Below are 14,853 nucleotides of genomic sequence, written 5' to 3' on the forward strand. Positions count from 1 at the left end.
GACCTTTAGCTTATAGTATACATGAAAATGAACTCAAAATGTATTAAAGATCTACAGGTAAGACATAAATATGTAAAACTGTAAAAAATTTGTGAATAGCTTCATGGCAATGGACTTGGCAATAATTTCTTAGCTATGATACCAAATGCATAGGCAAGAAAAGCAAAAATAGATAAGTGGGACTACACCAAACTTACAAACTTCTGTCCACCAAAGGAAGCAATCAACAGACTGAAAAGACAACCTATAAAATAGAAAATATTTGCAAATAGTATATATAAGGGGTTAACACCTACAATATATAAAGAACTCCTATGACTCAACAACAACAACAACAAAACCTGGATTTTAAAATGTGCAAAGCACCCGAACAGACATTCCTCCAAAGAAAAAAATACAAATGGCCAAAAAGCATATGAAAAGATGTCGACCATCATTAATTATTAGAGAAATGCAATGAGGTATCAATAAAAAACCCAGAAAATAACAAGTGTTGGTGAGGAGACAGAGAAATTGGAACTCTATGCACTGTTAGTGGGAATGTAAAGTTTCTCAAGAAATTAAAAATAGAATCACCATATGACCCAGCCATCCCACTTCCGGGTATTTATCCAAAAGGATGGAGACAAGGATTGAAGACATTCTGCACACTCATGTTCACTGTAGCATTATTCACAATAGCTAAAAGGTGGAAGCAACCCAAATGTCCACTGAAGAATGAATGGATTTTAAAAAAGGGGTTATAAACATACAGTGAAATATTATTCAACCTTAAAAAAGAAGGAAATCCCATAACACTCTACAACATAAATAGGCCTTAGGGACAATATGCTAAGTGAAATAAGTCAGTCACAAGAAGACAAATAGGACTCTGGGAAACAAACTGAGGGCTTCAGAGGGAAGGGGGGGTGGGGGATTGGGATAGGCCGGTGATGGGTATTAAGGAGGGCACGTATTGCATGGAGCACTGGGTGTTATAAGCAAACAATGAATCATGGAACACTACATCAAAAACTAAGGATGTACTGTATGGTGACTAACATAACATAATAAAAATTTTTTTAAAAAAAGGCAAAAAAAAAAAAAAGAAAAAAGAAGCAAGGCACACAATCATGAATGGACCCCGATATGTGTGGGATAGACACATACACAAACACACACACACATACAAATGCACACACATACATAAATTCTAAAAAAAACACAAGAAACCCTGAAGAATAGTTACCTTTGGAGAGAGGAATATGGAGGAAGGAAAAGAGGAAAGCTTTCACTTAATATCTTACACTAATCTGTACAGTATGGATTTTCTACCTATGTACATCTATTAATGATATTTTAAAATTATCAGCAAACTTTACACAGATTGTAGAGTTATGGGTTAATATTTTTTCGTTATGTTTCTTGTCTCAACTTAATCTTTTTCTGTATATTTTCTTTGTTTCGATAAAGAAAATAAATGTTTAACTTTAAGAAAAAAAAGACAAATAGTGTATGATTCCATTTCCACGAAATATCCCAAGTAGTCAAACTCATACAAACAAAGTAGAACGGTAAGTTGCCAGGGGTTGGAGGAAAGGGAACATGGGGAGCTGTTGTTCAATGGGTACAGAGTTTCAGATTTGCAAAATGAGAAAGTTCTAGAGAGCAACTGCACAACAATGTGAACACAGTTAACACTATGGAATAGTAGACTTAAAAATGGTTAAGATGGTAAATTTTATTTTTTTAACCATAATTAAAATAATACAAAACACACAGGACCAGAGACCATGGAGCCTTCTTATAAAATTCAATAAAAGTTAACAATTTTCAACCTGCCTCCCACACTCATCTCTCTTTCTTCCCTATTTCCCGTCCCTCTACTAGCTCCAACTAGAGTGGGTCAAATATCACTGCCAGTAAGAGGGAAAGAAGCACTAAAAAGAGGGGAGAGGAGAGGCACCCTTTCTCTGGCAGCAGGTGGTCCACTTGTCCTGAGCCCAGTCAGGGGAAGGAGGGATGCTTTGTGCTTGAGAGACTGAAGTGCTGATCAACATATAGTTTTTAGTGTTCTAATTTCTAAGATAGGACAATAATTTATAATTTAGAGTTAAGCAGAAGAGTCAATAGATATGCCCAGTTTTAACCTATTGGCAGAGAAAGAAATTTTCCACTGACCTTGTTTAAATACACAAAGGGAAACAAAAATAAAGATGTTTTCAATGCATATCCAATGTGTTTTACCTATCCCGTATACTGGTTTCAAATGATAATGTATATCATGTTAATATAGAAAAAAAAGTTGGGAAGGCTGTACACTAAATGATTAATAGGCATTTTGGGGGATGGATTAAAAGGGGAGCATTTAAAGATTTTTATTCTTTACTCACTCTACATCTGTAATATTTGAATTATTTGCAAGGAATATGTATTCATATTTCACTTCTGTAAGTGAAATGGGATTTTTAAACCCAGAATTTGGAATTAACATATTATGCATTTATTTCGTACAGGTAATGAGTCTGCCTAAATACTGCCTACTTTGTTATAACCAGACATTCATGGGAAAGACAAACTTTCTTTGAAATTATTGGTATCCAGCATTAAAAATGAGGCCAGCTGTGAAGACTGTGTTTTCTAACGTTTTTCCTTTTTCTGTAGCAAAAAGAGGAAGAAGGAAGTAAAAAGTAAAGGACAGAAGGAAGGAAGGGCTCATGGGGTAAGTCCAATCTTGTTTTCCCTATATTCTTAAACAGAAAAAAACCCTAAAACCCTTACTAACTCTATCAGTTTCTGCTGACAGTGAATTTCACCAAGAGTGCACATTAGCATTATAGTTCTGTCTGTACTATTTATTTTTTAAAGCCTCTTTATGGATAGCACAATTTTACGGAGAAATTTTACATCAACATGGTGCTTTCCAAAGTGAAGAATTACTAACAATGCCTTTACTTCTTTTTTTAACTGACACTTATAAAAAGACTGAGAGAATCTCCATTAGGTCAAATAAGCAATCTGGAAAACTTTCTTTGAAGATAACTAATAATAAATGGTAAACATTGCTTTCCTGGATATTCTGCCATTATTTTGGCCCATCCTCACATGTCACCACTAGAATCTTATAGAAGCTGCTTCCTGCCAACATAAGCATTGTGTGAAAACTTTACAAACATCACTGGGAAGAATAAACCAATGACCTCTGTATGACTTCTTAGCAACTTTGCAAGACAGAGGCCTAATTTGACATGTGGATTTGGTGGTTTGCCCAGGCTTGGCTAACATCAGGTCCACATGGAAGAGGGGTGTGCAGTGGCTCCACACCCCAGGGAACCAGCTCAGTCTCATGTGCCATGAGTCACAGTGGCAGAAGAGAGCCTCCTTCCTGGCTGTCTTGACTCACTGTGGAGCAGAAGAGGATGCTCATTGGGGTTGTGGTCCCGTTACATGAGAGACCGCGGTGAGCTAAACAACTTCACCAAGATGCAACCAAATCCCTCAAATTAAGAGAGAACAGGATGAGAAAGACCAAATTCACTGATGGTTTGAGTTGGCAAAATTCTAGGAAGTTCTAACATTAGCTCTGGGCTCATAAATCATGTTTTTCTTTGTCGTCTCGACTTCTAGTAATTAAATTACTACAACTGAGTTGTCTCTTCAATAAATTCTATAGGAATTTCCATTCTGTTTTAAGAGTGAATCAACATTTAAAGTCTATCCTGGATCAGACCCAACGTCCCAACTTGCCTCCAAGACCATGTCTCTTCGGACAGTACATATACTGCCCTTCCCAATAGCCATCTGCTATTGTGTTCTTCTCTAGGACTGGGGCGTTGTTTTTTTAAATTGAAACCTCCAATCCCAGGTTTTTAACTTTTTTATTTATATGGTAGTATCATTTTATGGGAACTAAAGTGTAATGTATACTCATGATTTGTCAAATTCCTAAATTACTAGAAAGATTGTCCTTTTAGATAAACTCCTTAGACTGTTTTAGTTGCAAACTAATAAATAATAAAGGGAATATAAGGAAAATGTTAAAACAAAATGTGTTAATCCTTCATCAAATGACCAAACATAGCCTCTCTCAGAATCTAAAGTGATTTATCAGCTTAGATATAAAGGGACCTATAGTTTCATGTACCATTCAGTCAAGACTACCCTCAAGGCTGCTCACACATTGCTACCTCCGTTTCTTTTCCTATAATGCTTGTCCTTCTCCATCTTCCACTTACTTCCTTACTGTTTTATATTACATCCTTAAGATCCAAGTTACAATTAATCTCATATATATATTTTAATGTTTATTTATTTGAGAGAGAGAGAGAGAGAGATGGGGGAGAGCGCGAGTAGGGGGAGGGGCAGAGGGAGAGAATCCTCGAGTAGACTTCCCAACGAGCAGGGAGCCTGATGCTGAACTCAAACTCATGACCCTGAGATCATAACTTGAGTTGAAACCAAGAATCAGACAATCAACTGACTGAGCCACCCAGGGCCCCCCAAGTTATAATTAATCTCTTTAAGTAAATATTGGCAAAGGTGCCTCACTCTGCTAGGACTTCTATTGTGTATTCCCTTTTTATTATTATTTTTGAAGTATAATTAACATACAATATTGTATTAGTTTCAGGTACAACATACTGGTTTGACAATTCTATACATCACTCAGAGCTCAGAGAGTCATCATACACATTATTACAGCATTACTGACTATATTCCCTATGCTGTAGTTTTCATCAATTTATTTATTTTATAACTGGAAGTTTGTACCTCTTAATCTCCTTCATCTATTTCACCCATCCCCTCACTCACCTCCCTTCTGGCAACCACCAGTTTGTTCTCTGTATTTAAGAGTCTGTTTGTTTGTTTCTTTGTTCATCTGTTTCGTTTTTTAGATTCCACATACAAGTAAAATCATACAGTATTTTTCTTTCTCTAACTTATTTCACTTGGCATAATATCTTCTAGGTCCATCCATTTTGTCACAAATGGCCAGCTCTCATTCATTTTATGACATACAAGACATACCATTGGCCAACAGACACATGAAAAGGTGCTTATATCACTAATCATCAGGAAAATGCAAATCAAAACCACAATGAGATATGACTTCACATCTGTCAGAATGGCTAGAATCAAAAAGCCAAGAAATAACAAGTGTTGTTGAGGATGTGGATGCACTGTTGGTGGGAATGTATACTGGTACACCTTCTGTGGAAAACAGTATGGAGATTCTTCAAAAAATTAAAACTAGAAATACCCTGTGATCTGGTAATTCCACTACTGGATACTTACCCCAAAAAACAAACACTAATTTGAAGGATATATTCTGTATTCTCTTAATCCTGCTCACTCTGACTTAAATCTTTATCACTTCATCATTTTCAAAAACATGGTTTTCTCTAATCACTCATGACTCTTTTCGTGGCACTTCTCTGATCTCTGAATTCACTGTGTCTAAGTTTACTTTTGGTCTCTTCTGCTTTCACCTACTCCTCCACTGATGATATTCCCCAGGATTCTGCCCTGGGTTGTCCTCCCTTCTCAATCTGTACTCTTCCTGAGTGATACCATCCTGAACTGTCTCTTCTGAACTATCTAGGTTCATTTTATTTTTTTTAAAGATTTGTTTATTTGAGAAAGAAAAAGAGAGGGGGGTGAGGGGGGCAGAGGGAGGGAGAAAATCTCAAACAGACTCCTTGCTGAGCGCAGAACACCACACTTGGCTCCATCCCAGAACCCCGAGATTATGACCTGAGCCAAAATCAAGAGTCAGACTCTCAACTGACTGAGCCACCCAGGCGCCCCTGAACTCTCCAGGTTTATAATCTAGATGCCTACTAGATACAAAATTCCAAACGAATCACATCTATTTCAAACACAAAATGTTCAAAAGGGAGTTTATAACACAGACCCTGTCCAATCCAGCTTTCCTCCTGAATTCCTGATGAAGTTAATGGTGAAATTCTCCAACTAACCCCCTTCCCTATTCTTATTTTCCCAAATAAATAGTCAAATCCTGTCCATTCTATTTCTTTAATAGCTTGCATACATATTCATTGCTTCCTTTTCTTTTCTTTTTCTTTAAGAGTTGAAGATTTTTTAAAAATATTTTTTATTATATTATGTTAGTCACCATACAGTACATCCCTGGTTTTTGATGTAAAGTTCGATGATTCATTAGTTGCGTATAACACCCAGTACACCATGCAATACGTGCCCTCCCCCTCTAATCCATATGAATGCATATTACTGATTTCCATTATAAACATAACTACAGCAAGCCTGCAGGCTTTCATCATATTCCATAAAGACTAACCAGTGGCAGCATAGAGGACAGATTAAATGGGAGCATTGTATTGCAGGAGCATTGTAAAATGCTTATTCATTGTTTATCATTCAACAATATTTCTAAGCACCTGATCTGGGACAGAAAAAAGGTGTAGCTAGCCAAATGGAAAGTCGGAGGAGGAGTGGCAGATGAGTTGGGCATATAGTGGTAGAATTTTCTGTATTAAGTTTTATTTTTTCATTTACATAGCTTTGGTAGAATGCTGTAAATATGTTTCATGTAATTTAGATAATTCTTCCATATTTAAAATAGCTATAGGTCTCTCCAGTACTCAAATCCGTGGATGTTTGGGAAAGAGAAGAAAACTTTTTTTTTTTTTAAGATTTTATTGATTTATTTGAGAGAGAAAGAGCGAGAGCACATGCACAAGCAGGGGAGTGGCAGGCAGAGGGAGAAGCAGGCTCCCTGCTGAGCAAGGAGCCTGATGCTGGACGAGAAGAAAACTCTTTTAAACATTTTTCATTGCGGCAGGGATAGGTCAGTGAATTGCTATTTTTTAAACTGAAGTGAAATTCACATAACACAAAATTCACATTTTAAAGTGAACAATTCAGTGGCGTTTATTTAGTGCACTCCAAACATTGTGCAACCACCACCTCTATAAAATTCTAAAACATTTCATCACTCCAAAGGAAAACCTCTTATCCCTCAAGCACTTGCTCCCATTCTACTCCCCCTTCCCTGATAGGCATAAACGTACATTCTTTCTATGGATTTACCTGTTCTGGATATTTCATATCAATATCGTCATACATCATCTTTTGTGTCTGATTTTTTTCATTTAGCATAATGTTTTCAAGGTTCATTCACATTGTAGCATGTTTCAGTACTTTATTCCTTTTTTATGGCTAAATAATATTCCATTGTATTTATATACCAAATTTTGCTTACCCATTGATTTATTGATGGATGTTTTAGCTGTTTGCACCTCTTGGCTATAGTGAACAGCGCTGCTGTAATATGCATGCACATACATTTATTTGACTGTTTTTTTTTAATTTTGTGTATACATCTATAAGTAGAAATGTTGGGTCATACCATGTATGACTTTTTGAAGAATGCCAAACTGTTTTTCACAAAAATTGCATCATTTTACATTCCCAGCAACAATGGACAAGGGTTCCAATTTTTCCATATCCTTGCTAATACTTTTATTTTCCCTTTTTATTGGGGGGACTGGTTTTGTTTTGTTTTATTTGCCATTCTAGTGGGTATGAAGTGGTACTTCACTGTGGTTTGATTTTCATTTCCCTAATAATTAATGATGGATATTGAGCATTTTTCATGTCTCATTGGCCAATTGTATATCTTCTTTGAATAAATGTCTATTCAAGCCCTTTGCCTATTTTTTTATTTGGTTGTCTTTTGTTGCTGAGTCATGGAAGTTCTTTATATAATCTGGATGCTAGACTCTTATCATATACATTATTTGCAAATGTTTTCTACAATTCCGCAGGTTGTTTTTTCACTTCGTTAATATTGTTCTTTGATGCACAAAAGTTTTTAATTTTGATCAAGTACATTTTATCTATTTTCATTGTTTTTCAAACTTTTGTTGTCAAAGCTAAGAATCCACTGCTAAATCCAAGGACATAAAGATTTACCCTATGTTTTCTTCTAAGAGTTTTATGGTTTTAGCTCTTATATTTAGGTTATTGGCTCTTTTTGAGATAATTTATATATATGTATATGTACAAATATACAGATACACAAATATATATATATCAGTAAGTTAGGGATCCAATTCTATTCTTTTGCATATATATGCCCATTTGTCCCAGCATGATTTGTTGAAGAGACTGTTCTTTACCCTGTTGAATGATGTTGGCATCTCTGTTGAAAATCACTATGGTACAGAAAATCACTGTTTGGATTTATTTCTGGACTCTCAATTCTGTTCTATTGATCTTTATGTCTCTATTCCAGTATCATACTGTCTTGATTATTGTAAGTTTTAAAACCAGAAAGTATGAATCCCCTAACTTCATTCTTCTTTTTCAAGACTGATTTGTCTATTTGGGGACCCCTGCAATTCTATATGAATTAGAAGATCAGCTTTTCCCTTCTGAAAAAATGCTATTGACATTTTGGTAGAGATTGTACTGAATCTGTAGATGACTTTGAGAAGTAGTGCCATCTTAATAATACTAAGTTTTCAGACTATGAACATGAGATGTCATTCCATTTATTTAGTTCTTAAATTTCCTTCAGCAATATCTGATGGTTTCCAGTATAGAGGCCTTTCACCTCATTGGTTAAATTCATTCCTAGCTTTTTTTTTTAACGCTAATGTAAATGGAATTGTTTTCTTAATTCCATTTTCTTATTGTTTACGCTAGTGTATAGAAACACATCTGATTTTTTAAGTTGATGTTGTACCTGCAACTTTGCTAAAATCATTTATTAGCTCTAGTAGGGTTTTAAAGAAATTCTTTGGATTTTCTATATATAGGGTTATACTACCCACGAATATCTATAGTTTTACTTCTTCCTTTCCAATGTGGATACCTTTTATTTCTGCTCTGTTCTTTTTCTACCCAGGGACCAGGGTCTCATACTGGGAAGACAGGCTCCCATCTTCAAGACCACTACAGAACCCGGAAGGGCCTGGTCAAGAGCAAGTAAAAACACCCAAAACTATTTTACCATTACAAAGTTGCCTTTTCCCTAATTCAGCACATGCTTGTGTTGTAAACTTTGGTCTGTTTTCCAGACTTCGGAGAGAGTTGATTCTGACAGATTTTGCTTAATTTTTTAAAGTTTCTGTGGACAAGTAGGTTATTGGAGCTGCCTACTCCACCATTTTCACCTATGTCATTCCAAATATTTTTCTTGTGGTGCACATCACTATTCTAGGCTAAGGGACACCAAAATATTATTCACACCTGTCAACATACTCGATCCATTTTGAGCTATAATTGACTATTTGGTATCAGACCAACTTCCTACCAACAATAACCACAATGCTGGATTAAGTTTGAAAAGAAAACAGTTGCATCAGAGAGTAACCAAAACAGCTAGGAGAGAGACAGCGTAGGTATCTCATCTTAGATAGGGTAGTGGAGATTTTTTGTCACCAGCAGACATGCTCTAAAACTTAACAAAGAATGCAATAATTTCAAAAGTAATCCCAGAAAAGCTAAAGGAAAAAAAGACAAAGTAAAGGAAAAATATGTGGATAAATCTAAATTTCTCTATATGAAATAAAATACTTTGTTGGGTTTTTAAATTTAATATAATTTAAAATGTATGACAAAAATTGGCCCAAAATCAGGAGTTGGGCAAATGAAATCAATGTTCTAAAGTCCTTGAATTTTCCAGAAATTAGAAAAAGTATTAATTTATAGTACATTCTAGTAAAATGAATATTTTACAAAGGTAAAGTAAGCCACAGAGTAAGAAAAATATACATAATACATATATCTGACATAGGAATCATATCTAAAATATAGAAAAACCTTCTCGAAATGACACAGATAGTCTAATTTTAAATTGGGCAAAAGACTTGAACAAGTGGCATACAGACATATGAAAAAGTGCCTAACTCTCTTTGTCATCCAGGAAATGCAAATTAAATGTACAATGTGATATCCCTACCTATGCTTCAGAATGTATAACACCACAAAAAGACTTCCATGCAGTTTTCCATAGTGGCTGTACCATTCTACATCCCCACAATGCACACGAATTCTAATTTCTCCATATCCCGTCAACACTTGTTATCTTTTGTTAATATCCGTCTTAACTGGTGTGGGGTGTATATGTCACAGTGATTCTGATTTGCGTTTCTCCAATTAGTGATGTTAAGCACCTTTTCACATATCTGTTGACCATTTGTATGTCTTCTATGGAGAAATGTGTATTCAAGTTCTTTGCTTCTTTTTTAATTGGGTTGTTTTCTTTGTTAAAGAGCTATAGGAGTTTCACAGGGAGGGGGACTATATAAGGAGTTCTTTAGATATATTTTGCGGGGAGTGGGGCTAACACCGTATAAGATATGTGGTTTGCAAATATTTTCTTCCATTTTTAGGTTGCCTTTCCATTCTGCTTTTTCTCTTTATTGTGACGAAGCTTTTGTTTGATGTAGTCCCATTTATCTACTTTTGCTTTTGTTTTGTTTTGTTTTTGATGTCCAGTCCATATAGCCATGAAATCATTGACAAGACTAACATCATGAAGTTTTTCCCATTTTCCTCTAGAAGTTTTAGTTTCAGGTCTTATATTTAAAGCTTTAAACCATTTTGAGTTGGTTTTTGTGTTTGTTGTGAGATAGGAGTTTATTTTCATACTTCTAAATGAGGATATCTAGTTTTTCCAACCCCATTTGTTGAAGACACTATGTTTTTCCCATTGTGTATTCTTTTTTTTTTTTTTAAGATTTTATTTATTTATTTGACAGAGAGACAGACAGCCAGCAAGAGAGGGAACACAAGCAGGGGGAGTGGGAGAGGAAGAAGCAGGCTCCCAGCGGAGGAGCCTGATGTGGGCCTCGATCCCAGAATGCCAGGATCATGCCCTCCCATTGGGTATTCTTGACACCACTATATATGTGTGGGTTTATTTCCAGGCTCTCTACTATGCTCTTTTAGTTTATGAGTCTTTTTATGCCAGTATCATATTAACTATGTCTGCTTTGTAATATATTTTGAAATCAGGAAGTGTGATGCCTCCAGCTTTGTTCTTCTTTCTCAGGGTTGCTTTGGCTATTCTGGGTCTTTTGTTCTACATAAATTTTAGGATTATTTTTCTATTTCTGTATAAAATGCCATTGGAATTTTGATGAGAGAAGCACTGAATATGTAGATTGCTTTGGTAGTATGGTCATTTTAATAATATTAAGCCTTCCAGTTCATGAATGCAAAGTGTCTTTCCACTTGTTTGTGTGTGGGGGGTGTTTTTTTAAGATTTTATTTATTTACTTGAGAGAGAGAGTGCATGTGCAAGAGAGCACAAGTGATGGAAAGGGAAAAGCAGGCTGCCCATCCAGGAGAGAGCCTGATGTGGGGCTCAATCCCAGGACCCTGGGATCATGATCTGAGCTGAAGGCAGATGCTTAACCGACTGAACCATCCAAGTGCCCCTGTGTTTTCTTTAATTGGTTTCATTAGTGTATTATCTTTTTCAGTGTACAAATTGCTCACCTCCTAAATATTTTGTTGTTTTTGATGCGAATGTAACTGAGAATGTTTACCTAATTTCCTTTTTGTATAATTCATTGCTAGTGTATGGAAATGCACCTGATTTTTTTTCAAAGATTTTATTTATTTGAGAGAGAGAGTGAGTGCACAAGCAGGGGGAGTGGCAGAGGGAGAGGGACAAGCAGGCTCCCCACTGAGCAGGGAGCCAATGCAGGGCTCAATCTCAGGACCCCAGGATCATGACCTGAGATAAAGGCAGATACTTAAGCGATTGCACCACGCAGGTGCCCCAGCAGCTGACTTTTGTATGGTGATTTTTATATCCTGCAACTTTTATGGATTCATTTATTCATTCTAACGAAATGTGTACGTATGAGCACATGTGTGTGTAATCATTAGGGTTTTATATATACAATCACATAATCTGCAAACATAGACAATTTACTTCTTTTCCAACTTGGATGCCTTTTATTTCTTTTCATGTCTAATTGCTCTGATTAGGACTTCCAGTATTATGTTGAATAAAAGTGGTGAGAAAGGGCACCTTTGTCTTGTTCTGATCTTAGAGGAAAAGATTTTAGTTTTTCACTATTAAGCAGGAGGTTAGCTGTGGGCTTGTCATCTATGGACTTCATTATGTTGAGGTATATTCTTTCTATACCTAATTTGAGAGTTTTAACATAAAGGGATATTGAATTTTGTCAAATACATTTTCTGCATCTATTGAGACGAACATATGATTTTTATCCTTCATTCTGTTAATGTGTTTATTGATTTGTATTCTGGCATCCTAGAAATAAATTTTATTTGATCACAGTAGATGATCCTTTAAATATCCATTGAATTCTGTTCACTAGAATTTTTGTCACAAATTTTGCATCTAGAATTTTTTTACAGATTTTTACACCTATGTTCATCAGAGATATGGACCTGCAGTTTTGCTTTCTTGTAGTGTCTTTTTCTGGTTTTGGTATCAGTGTAATGCAGGCCTTGTACAATGAGTTTGGAAGTGTTGCTTCTCTCTAACTTTTTGGAAGAGTTTGAGAAGGACTGGTATTAATCCTTTACATGTTTGATAGAATTCACCAGTGAAGCCATCTGGTCCTGGGCTTTTCTTTGTTGGGAGGTTTTTGATTACTGATTCAATTTCTTTACTTGTCTATTGATCTGTTCATATTTTCTATTTCTTCTACTATATGATCCAATAATTCTACTCCTAGGTATATATCCAAATTGAAATCAGGATCTCAAAGAGATATCTGCACCGTCATCTTTACTGCATCTGCACTGTCACAAGAGTCATGATTTAGAAACAATCTAAATTACCATCAACAGATGAATGAGGAAAGACAATGTGGCAGATGCATACAATACAATGTTATTCAGCCTTAAAAAAAGAAGGAAATCTTACCATTTGTGACATTATGCATACACTAGAAAACACGCATTTTTCAAGCATTTAAAAAGGAGTATTGAATATGATCTATACCTCTACATTTTTATCAAAATTCATATTTCATTTTAAATGTCTTTTTATCTAAGTAACAATTGCTTTGAAGCAAAAGCTAAAGTGCTAATCCATGCATTTCTGGCCTTACAAATTTAATTGGATAACAAATGATTGCATTACCTAGTTCTAATTGCTTAAAAGTCATGTGATACCCAGTTGCACAACCAGAGACATGTTCTTATTCTGACATTGTTTCACTTAGTTTAATCCTCACTTCTTCTTTACAGTGTCTGTCTTGCCCAGACAATTCCTAGGGATTTCTGGAATACAAAATCCAGGGCCAAAACTTATCCTGGTCATCCAGGCAAACATGGGTCCCCAGAGCCTGAACCTGGAGTGGGTAGAGAAATTTTCAGGTTTAGGTGCCAGGTCTGGGGAAGTCTGCGGTAAGGGCTAAGTGACGCTGCAGACAGAAAGGAGCAGAAGGTGACCCACAGTCACCGCAGCACCTCTTACCTGCTGTGGTCCCCTCACGATGACTATCCTCAGGGAAGACACTGAAGACCAGCCCAGTTTGGGTCTTTCATGAGGTTTGGTGTGATGAACAGGAGACATCGTATCACCATGGAAAACATTATGCCTGGAAATAAGTCATTCACAGAAGAACAAATGCTGCATGATTCCACTTACACGAAAACTGTTAGTTAACAGTAGTAACATAGTTAACAACAGGGTGCTGTTCACTTAAAAACTTGTTAAGAAGGTAGATCTCATGCTATGTGCTCTTAACCAAAGAGAACAACAACAAAAGCAAGGGGACACAATAAATGTTTTCATGGTGATGGGTATGTTTATTATCTTGTTTGCGGTAATGGTATCATGTATATGCATGCGTCTAAACTCATTAAGATTTATACATTAAATATATGCAACCTTTGTATATTCAATTTGTCTCAATAAAATTGAAAATAAGCAAAGAAAAAGAGGATGAGCACAAAACAAAACTGAGAATATCAAGTGTTGGCAAAGATGTAGAGCAACTGGAATTTTCATTCACTGCTAGTAAGTTGTAAATTTGTAAACCCAAACACTATTTGGCAGGGTCTACTAATAGTGAATATATGCATATCCTGTGGCACAGTATTACTACTCCTAGGAATATACCAAAATCAAATGTGCAACTATGTGCATCAACAGAGACCTAGAAGAATATTCATAGTACTATCACTTGTGGCCACCCCAAACTTCAAACAACTTAACGTCGAGCAATATTAAAATAAATATACTTTGGAAGTATATACAAAAATGAAAAGAAAGTACTATATTCTTTAATATGACTCAATATTACAAACATATCATTGAGCAAAAAGAACCACACAAGAGTACATACTACTTGTGTTCATTTACAAAGGTTCAGGCAGGCAAAACTAATTTTGGTGGTAAAATTCAGAATACTTGTGTGTAGGAGTGCAATTACTAAGACTAGTATGAGGAGAGATTCTATATTCCTGGTAAATTTTCAAAATCTTGGTCTAGGAGATACTTACATAAGTTCATTCACTTTCCTACCAAGACATACACTCATGATTACTGCACTTCTTTTGCACACGCGTTATCCCTCAAAATTTTTTTCACACTGATCAATTCAGAAATTTTTTTAATTATATTTTTTCAGTTTTAGCAAGGGTGCAGGGAGTTGCTCATATATTACAGGTAGGAATGTAAGTTGTAACAGTTACTTAAAGGAGCAAATGAAAGAATCTACTATGAAGATTTAAAATCTACTATGAAGATTCTCTATCCAGCACATTCACTTGCCAGTATTTTTACCCTGGAAAACACTTGGATATAGTTACAAAAAGGAGCATGCACTTAATGCTGGATGTAGCAATGCTTCTAATAGAAAAAAGAAAAAAAAGAAAGAAAGAAAGAAA

The 14,853-nt window shown here is 35.7% G+C and overlaps 1 long non-coding RNA gene across 11 annotated transcripts in view; it reads right to left on the reverse strand.

Moving 5' to 3' along the window:
- Window positions 1–14,853, reverse strand: part of LOC103674612 — a 204,502-nt gene that overhangs the window by 188,571 nt on the left and 1,078 nt on the right. For all 11 annotated transcript variants that reach the window (XR_005838635.1, XR_005838636.1, XR_571675.2 and 8 more), the window contains exon 2: window positions 13,436–13,559. This is a non-coding gene — a long non-coding RNA (uncharacterized LOC103674612). The remainder of the gene's footprint in view (window positions 1–13,435; window positions 13,560–14,853) is intronic.

Source organism: Ursus maritimus, unplaced genomic scaffold (assembly GCF_017311325.1).
Source record: "Ursus maritimus isolate PB19 unplaced genomic scaffold, ASM1731132v1 scaffold_3, whole genome shotgun sequence".
Classification (NCBI taxonomy): domain Eukaryota; kingdom Metazoa; phylum Chordata; class Mammalia; order Carnivora; family Ursidae; genus Ursus; species Ursus maritimus.